Genomic DNA, 8,898 nt, shown 5'->3' on the forward strand with positions numbered 1-8,898 from the left:
AAAAAAAAAAAAAGGCACTAAAGGAAGAGCTGTCTCTGTCTTCCCTCCTGCTCCCCCCCTCCATGTGCTTTTTAATTCAAATAAAAATGTACAGCAGGGGAAGTGGCAATAATTCACAGGCATCTGAAAACTAAACTTTGCTCGGAGTAGCGGTCGTGAAGTGCACGTCTCAAACTTGGATTTCACTAGTCTTAATATAGTCCTRAAGGAATTTCTGTCCGGATTCCTCTCCAGGATCTCTTGTCGGCTTTAGGCAATTATTCTGTCCGCATCATTTTTGCTCGGAGACTGCAATATCCAGAGATTGTTTTTTACCACAGTTGAAACCAACTTAGCATCAGATTAAGACCTCACTTTTCTGCAAGCGTTGTAAAGCTGTGGGGCATACAATAAAAATGTTATTAGTTTCTGTATTAAAAGGTTGGGTTGTTTCTAACCCAAACCAGAAGTAGGATTTACTTTTACAAATTTCTTCTTGTGCGTTAAAAATTTACACGAGAAACGTGTTATGCTGGCGAGCAGGCATTTGATGTTAAATCAACACAACATGTGTCTCACCCGGGCGGYGCGACCCCGCTCGCCGCCTCTTCGGGGGACGCGTTCCCTTTCAGGCCGTACCGGGCTGCCGATTAAACCTAGCGAAGTCGCAGGCTCTCGTGAAATCGAACTCTTAATTTAATTTTTAATACCCCCCCCAGCCCCTGAATTAAGTCTGTCTAAAAGCTGGCGAGCCCCCAGGGGTGAGTGAGCGTAGAAATAATCAGATTTGTAAAATTTGCCCCCCTCTCTCTCTCTCTCACCCCCCCCCCGTCCCTCCCCGCCGCGGGTTTCCCGGTGCCGGCCCGGGGAAGGGGGTACGCGCGGGGGAGAGACGCGGCGCGAACGCGGCTTCGGGGCCGCGTCGGGGGGCTTTTGTCAGCCCCGCGGAGCGGTCGGATGCCTCCAATTCCTGCCTTTCTTCTCCCGGCTTTGTGGGGCTGGGGGGAGGCGGGGGAGAGGCTTCCCGAGCCCTCGCGCTTTARAACGGCAGTTGGGATCCGGCGTTTTGCAATGCTACTTGTGCGTGTTTTTTTTTTTTCCCAATTATTATTTAGTTATTAGTTGTGGGGGCTTGTTGCGGGTTGCCCCCTCCCTCTGCCGTTGCGCTTGATGGGGGAGCCTGATGCGGGGAAGAGGAAAGCGCCGCTCCGACCCCGACGGGGGTAATTGCCGCCCGCTTTGAACCGGCGCGAGGGTAATAAAAGCGGAGCGCCAGGCTCGCCCTGTCCCGCTGCGGACAGACGTGGGGCACGGTGCACAGCGCAAAGCCGGAGCGGGCTCCTCCGCGGGAAAAGTTGCTCTCGCCGGCGTGGGGAAGGGGCCAGGGATGCAGCGGCGGGATGTGCCGGGAAGCACGSCGCGGCGCGGGGAGGGCTGTGGTTTCTGCATTTCGGGGGCAGGCTCACTTGGGGGCAGAGCGCGGGGAAATGCATATAAATGGAACGGTTTAAAGCTGTTGGGAGGAGGGGGAAGCGGGGAGGGGGTTAATCCTCAGACCCCTTAAAGGGAGGGGGGGGGAAGCCCTAAATGCAGTGACCAGCACCCGGTCACCTCCCTACCCTCGGAGAAATATGGATGCCTTCCCTTTGGAAAGGGAAGAGCAGAGCTTATTTAAAAAAAAAAAAAAGTGCAAAAATCAAGTGACACTAAAATATCTGCTCCGGGCCCTCGCCCTTTCTCGCCTAACGCCGCGGCAGGAATGCGAGTGCACTCAGTTGTGAAGTTCCTGCCCGGGGAGCCGGGGAGCTTTTCTTTGCGGCTGCCGGCAAGGGGATGCTTTGAGCCTGCCCGYGTTTGGGTCTTGCTGCGGGGCTGGCAGTTTTTCTCCYTTTTTTAATTTTATTATTTTTTGACTTTTCTCCTTTCCTTTTCTTGTTGCTCCGGCGGGGAGGCTGGGGGGCGAGCAGCGCGCGGAGCCCGGGCACGGGGCTCGTTCTTCTTCCCGAAGAAAGGCAGGATAACGCGGCGGTGCCCGGCTTTCCCTTTGCCCCCGGCTCCGTTCGCGAGTGATGCGTGTCCGTGTGTCCTCGGCATCTCGCTCCCCACTGCCGAGGGGGATGCAGGGCCTGGTTCTGGGGAATTTGGGGAAAAAAATCTCTTATTAGCGGGGGGCTGCGTTTGCCCTGCTTTTCCCTTGCTCCGAGCGTTCCCGGAGAGGAGCGGAGCGCGGGCAGGTGTCCGGAGGAGCCCGCGGCGATGCTGCCAGCCGCGAGCCCGCGTTTCGCGCCCGCGCCTCTCCCGGGTGCCCCCAGCGGGCTCCGCACCCRCGCCACCGCTGCGTCCGTGTCACCTGCCGCTTCTGCAAGTGGAAACCCAAAATTCCCCGTCCCCGTCCCCTCGGGTTGCCGCCTCTCCGCCGGGGCTGCACCGAGGGGATTTTGGCAGAGGGGGGCTGGGGGCATCTCCCCCCACCCAAGGGAGAGGAGAGAAGGGGGGGGAAGGAAGTGCGTTCAGAGCTTGGAAATCCATGCGTATACCTCGGATTAAAAATAATAATCCTGGGCGCACAGCTCCGGGAGACCCCGATGCACCCGAGACAGATACGGGRGCAGCTACTCGCCGGCCGAGTCCTCTGAGCTCGACCTAGCCGATGTGACACCAGTCGCGCGGTATCAGTTGCCGCTCCGCTGGCTTGTCCGCGCCGCGCGTCCGGCTTCTCCCGCCGCCGAGCGGGATCCGCTGGGAAGCGAGGCGGGAGCCCTGCGGGAAAGGGCTCTCGCGGGTTTGGGAGGATGGCAAAAACCTTCGGCCCTCCCTCCCCGTCGCACCTTTTGCGCTAGAATATAACTCGYGGGTCAGGCTGGGGCGAGGCAGAGCTCTTGGAAGAAACTTCCTGATTTTCATGGATTTTTTTTTTCTTCTTTTTTTTTCTTTCTTTTTTTACTGCCTATGATCAGCAATTGTATAAAATGCAGTGAATTCGCCGTTGGAGGTTTTTAGGGGTGGCTTTTTTAAACTCTTGCTTCTCTGATTTAAACCACTTTTGGGAATAAACTAGACAAGTTGATATGATAAAACATCTCGCTGGTAATCCGATTGCCCGTGAAAAGAGATTTTAGTGAGTAAAACCGCGTCGGGGAAGGGAAGATCGAAGAGGCACAAGCAGTGGAGGAGGAGAGCGGATTCCTTCGCAGCTCTGGAGTGAGATGCTGCTGAAAACGTAACCCACCCGTCTGCCAGGTTTTACTTCTTATTTTATTTTTAATTTTAAGAGCGCCTCTCCCCTGGTCGAGGAGAGATGCGGTGTGAGGTGGGAGCACGGATCTGGGATCCGGGCGCCTGTGCCAGTATCCGGAGCCTGCAATGAGTGAACTCAGCGTGTGCAAAGTGCCTGGCGCAGGGAGTCACGCTCCTCGTTTTTTTTATTTTCCTTATTAAAGGAGAAAGGGGGGGCYGGAATAAAGCGCGTGTTTAAAACCTGCTTTGCTGAGTTAACACAGTTTCCCGGTTAAAGCGAAGCGGCACCGGTGCTCGCCGGCGGCCGGCCCCGGGCGATGCTTGCCGCACGGGTTTCGTGCCCTGGCAAGCTGGCAAAAAAGTGTCTTGTGCTCTGCGCTCCGGCGGAAATCCTGCCCGTGTGCTGCAGTTGTTGGATCCAGATTAACAGCACCCCCCCTTTTTTTTTTATTTTTAGCAAAACAGGGAGTGGAGGGTGGCTGCAGGGTGGAAAGAAATTTCTCCCGCTCCTGTAGCGCTGGGAGCTCTGGTTGTGCCATGTGGATGCTGGGGGTGTTGATCAGGAATAAAAGGTGCAATAATAAAACTTTTTTTTTTTTGAGGGCTGCTTTCAAAAAAAAAAAAAAAAAAAAAAAGAGGGGCAGCTGTGAAAACATGTGCAAAACAAATTCTTTTAAAGGTACTAGAGCAGGGAGGGGAGAAAAATAAAAACTACCGTGGGGGCGGTGGTTGAGGTGTCGCTGGCGCTCGCTCCCCTTCCCAGCGCGGCGGGTGCGCGGGGCGCTCGCCCCCGGCGCGAGGGCTTTGGGCGCCCTTGGCGTGCGGGAGGCGCTCCGGGTTCGCGGCGGCTGGGGCAGAAGTTAATCCAGGCTCCGTGTGCTCGGTAGTGGCCGTGGGGCAGCCGGAGGCTCCCAGCGTGCTGGGATGAGTTCTTTTTTNATGCAGGAGTTCGCGGTGGCTGGGGCAGAAGTTAATCCAGGCTCCGTGTGCTCGGTAGTGGCCGTGGGGCAGCCGGAGGCTCCCAGCGTGCTGGGATGAGTTCTTTTTTAATTTAATTTAATTTTTTTTTTTTTGCTCGGGCACCGATGCCCTTGTTTACAGGAAGGAGCCGCGTTGGACCGCGCGCTCGGTGCGGGCGCTGCTGGAACGCCTCATCTTGGCACGCTTTGCCGGGGTCGCTTGCAGGACTGGGTTTACTGGGGGGGACTTAGCTGCAACGAGGCTAATAAATGTGTAAACCTGCGACTGTGCGTGCATCAAATCCGGTGTCTGGGACAAGGTGGCTTTTGTGGGACYGCGGCTCCTTCCTGCGCGCTCGAGCTCGGCGCTGCAGAGCTGCCTCGGATGGGTCTCCTCTTACTCCGAGTCCTGGGTCGTTCCACAAACCATAAATTTTAGGTTAGGGTTTTTATTGTTGTTGTTTTGCCTGCTTATCATAAATCTGCGAGTCAAGACTGTCTTTTACTTGGTGTGTAGCTAGATCTGGACAGGGACCACCTAGGAGAAGCTGTCATGGGCTTAATGAAGGATGATGTCTTCAGCTCTTGGGAGAGAGCTGTAGTTGGGCAGGGTGAAAGATGGCTCGAGACGGGTTGCTTTACCAGAAGTTATAGRCCAGCACTTGTGCCCGTGATGTGTTCAGATCGTGTCCACCAGGGAGCATGTCCTCTTCATGGTGGCCCTCTGCTTTGGTTTTCCACCTRCCTGCTGTGTGCAACCACCCGTCAGTCATGGTCCATTTGCTTGGTGACTTCCCACCAGCAGTTTTTGGCCTGGGGCTCCTTAGCTCCTGTTTCGGTGCTCGAGCTTGGTTAGCAGCTGGGTTGRGTACGAGGCGTCACGTGTTGGGATGGCTGCTCCTCGGTTGGGTCGGCCAAAGCCAGCCGCGGGACGGGGCTTCGGGGACACCTCTGCTCCCGCCTTGCTGGGTGGCATCGCYGCTTTTCAGCCTTCTCAGCCCCGGGGGAGAATTCGTCCTGCGGCCTGCGCAGATGTCTTCCCAGCACCCTGCTTTTCTCAGCTCCAGGGACGGAGCGGGGAGAAAACGCCCAGCTGTGATGGTGGTGAACATCTCGCCCCCTTCCCTTCTGGCTCTGCGGAGGTGCCTCGGGGCCGGGGCCCTGGTCGCTCCTGCTCAGCGCGGTYGCAAACACGTCTGTGCAAAGTGCCGGGCGTTGCAGGAGTTGACGTGGGCACGGGGGACCCGGAGGGCCCCCGGCAGGTGGGATGACTTTGGGCGAGAAATACCAGGTGGAGCCGTTTCTCGTGGAGCATCGGGGAGCCTTCTCCTCCTCCGGACCTGCGTTGGGGCAGGGGACACGCGTTGCATTAAGGAGGGGAAAGCCCTGTCCCCGGGGCACCCTGCTCCCACCAGGGAGGAGGCAGTAGATGCTTCATGCTGCTGAGAAGTTTTTTCCCCTAGGCAGCTGGGTTTCTTCTCCAGCATCCAAAGTCTGCTGGCCGATCCCRTTTGGAAGTGGTCAGAAGGGGGATGGTGGGAAGGAAATTCCCYGAAGCGAGGGCTAATCTGCATCTGGAATACAAACACGGTAGCACTGGGCCTATTGAGAAAAGGAAAAGAAAAAGGAGGAGAGAAAATGAAGGCTGCCTTCTCYGCCAGAGCGGTGAAACTTTTTATTCTGCGCTTCCCCATCTCGGTGAGATGCTGCTTAGGGTCTCCTCCTCCTCCTCCTCCCTTCCCTCGTGGCCGTGATGCCCCAACGCGAGCGAGGTTCGGCGGGGCTCGTGCCGCCCCGACGGGCACAGATGTTGGCCGTTTATAAAGGAAAACCTCCAAATCGCCCCGGCTTCCCTTTTGGAAAACAAAAGGGCCGGTGGCCTCCCGCCGGGCCCGTGAACCCGGGGCTGCGGTGGGGGGAGAGGAGGGCAGAGGCTGCTTTCGGGTGCTCCCGCGGTGGTGGGCTTGGCGGGAGGGTCGGGGCTGAGCCGTGGGAGGGCTCGAGCCAGGCTGGTCTGGAGCGKGCGAAGGAGAGCAAAGAGGCGGGTTTTGATACCCTGGGCCACATCCTGCGCTGGTGCGAGCTGGTGCTGGCTGGGAGGTGCTGGCAGAGGCAGCACAGCTTCGGCTGCGGACCTCGTAGAAATGCCTGAGACGGTCGCTGTATTAAGTGCTGCCGGGACCGGCCCCATCCTCCGAGTCGAGAGGGTGATGGTGCTTCTCAGGCCTKGGTACTTGGTAGCTTCTTCCCTCTAAGCTGATTTCGGCTGATTGCTGGGAAAAGGTCAAGATAGAGCACTCGCTTTCTAAATGCCTGGGAAACTCGAGTGGGCCCTGTACGACAGCAGTGCAGGGTTTCAGGCTGTGTTTTTGCGTGACGAAGCCTGCGGTTGCTGCRGGATTGCCTGGGAGGGCCGTGGGGCGCGCAGAGGAAGAGGAGAGGTCCCCAGCCCGCACCTGCACAGCGGGAATTCGGATGAGCTTTGAGAGAGTCGGATCCTGCCYGGCAGCGAGGGGGCAGGAGCGGGAATTTCGGCTGGGATGCAGAGCCCTCGGAGGGCCCTCCCCAGGCACACGTGTCTGTGCATGGTGTGCATGCGCGTGTGCACATGCTGTGTGTGTCTGTGCATGCGTGTGCATGCACGTGTGCACATGCTGTGTGTGTCTGTGCATGGTGTGCATGCGCGTGTGCACATGCTGTGCCCGTCCGTGCATGTGTGCCCGTCCGTGCATGCGTGCCCATCCCCTCCTCGCCCCATAGGCAGCAGCAAAGGAGATCTGTCTTACCTCCCATCAAGGGAGGTGCTGGCCAGGGAAAGGCCCAGTTGATGTGCTCCTAAGGGAAGCAGCTAAAGAAAAGCATCCTAAAACTGSCCCCCCTTCCCCGGGGAGGTGCGAGTGCCCGAGGGTGCGGAGCAGCGTGGTGGAGAAACCCCCCGCTAAAGGATTTCTGGCCGAGCTCTGATTTCAGGCAGTGCCGCAAGGTCTAGTTGGCTCCTGCGTTTGCCGCGGCCGCAGGCTTGTGCTTTAACGCTGCCGAAATTTAGGTCCGAGTTTTGCCTGTGTGTGTCTGATCACTGTGGCAGAYGGCGACTTTTGATGCCACGGGGTCCAGCCTGTCTCGTTTTAATGGGGCTGGTAGCAGGGCTGGTTTCTGCCTGCCCCGAGGATGCTCGGGGACCTTTGCGTACGCAGCCCTGGCGCTGCGGGCAGGAGGGGACCGTCCTCGCTCGGCACGGCTCCGTTCGGCTTATTCGCTCTTCCCCTTTGAAAAGGGCCGTTTGATTTATACTTAACGTGGCTGATTCAGGTTTTAGGGGCTGCTTCGGAGCCGTTTGAAGCCTTTCCCTTGATGCCGGCGGGCTTCAGCCCTGAACAAACGTCCTCTCTGCGGCCAGCGGAGCCGCCGCTCGGAATCTGGGTCAGGCTCGGGGGCTGCCGGAGCAGCCCCGTCCGCAGATCAAACGCCGCGTCGTTCCCGCGTCTCGCAGGTGTCGCAAAGAGCGCCGAGACCGGCCGCGCCGGGCGGAGGCGAAGCGGCTCCCTCGCGCCTTCCCTCTGGCTTAGCGCGCCGGCGGGCTCAAAAGCCTTTTCCGATGAAAAGACCTGCAAACGGGAACGGAGCCCCCGATTTTCAGGTTTCAAAATCGTCGTCGGATGATTTGACCCGATTGCGGAGGAGCGGCCGGAGGAGCTTGCATTGCCGCAGCAGGCGCGTGCGCGGTGCTGCCCGTGGGATTTTCCCTGTTTTCCACGTGTGCGCACGCGCCCGGCTGGCGCTGGGCACCTTGGCGCATCCCAAGCCGACGTCGTGCCGCGCTCCTGCCCCGGCGCGGCGGACGGAGCCGAGCGCGCGTCCGCCCGCAGCCTCGAGAGCAGCGGGCCTGGGCGAAGCGCAGGCTGTTAGAGCTTGCACGCTGTGAATCACGAATTCATATTTTAAAGAATGTGATTTTTTTTTTTCCTTTCCGCTTTTTTTTTTCTTTTTTTAAAGTGTTTTCCAGGTGTGTGCTGCACTGAGTTTGCAGCTCTATCAGGAACCGTTTGCGGGCCGCCGGCTGCGTCGTGCTGGGATGCAGGCGGTGCGCGTCCTGGCTCCCGCGCTCGCTCTWTCCCGGTGTCCGTCCTGGTTAGGGAAGCGGGGCGGCACTGCCCCGCTCCGGGGCGGACACCGGCACGTGCCRTGCGGGAAGGGGGATGCACTCGCAGGCTGCGTGCGGTCCAGAGGCGCCCGACGGAGCGACCGGCTTCTGGTGTCGGCCCTTCCCAYCTCGAGCCGCCGAAGCGGCGGCGGCGGGATGCCGCGGGAAAAGAGGAAGCCCTGAGCCGGGCGCGGGGGGTGCAGCGTTGCCGGTGGGCACTGGGCGCGCTCCGCTCCCCAGATCCGGGCGCTGCCCGCTCGGCACGCGGCCCCGGAGCGGAGGAGGCRGGAGGTGGCTCATCCTGGTCTCCCGGACGAGGATCTGCCCCCACGGGCACCCCGGAGCTGCCGGCGGCTCCCGCCCCGTCCCCTCCCAGCCTGCCYGGGGGGCTGCTCCGGGCAAGGAGCCGCTTCCCAGCCAGAGGGAGGATTTTGCATCTCCCTCTTCCCGAGCTCCCAGAAGTCTGAAGACGCCTTTCCTCCCCCGCGCCGCTTCCTTCCYGGGCTCGGCGGGGAACAGACTCCGCAGGAGCGTCGGGTGGGCGGCTCGGCGGTTTTTCTCCTCTGTGTGATTTTTTTTTTT

General features: G+C 59.2%; 1 protein-coding gene across 4 annotated transcripts in view; it reads left to right on the plus strand.

Annotated features, from left to right (window-relative positions):
• FOXP4 (forkhead box P4) overlaps nucleotides 1-8,898 on the plus strand; it is a 53,455-nt gene that overhangs the window by 1,214 nt on the left and 43,343 nt on the right. The gene's annotated exons all lie outside the window — the stretch shown is intronic.

Source organism: Rhea americana, unplaced genomic scaffold (assembly GCF_003343005.1).
Source record: "Rhea americana isolate MKP2758 unplaced genomic scaffold, rheAme1 scaffold_321, whole genome shotgun sequence".
Classification (NCBI taxonomy): Eukaryota; Metazoa; Chordata; class Aves; order Rheiformes; family Rheidae; genus Rhea; species Rhea americana.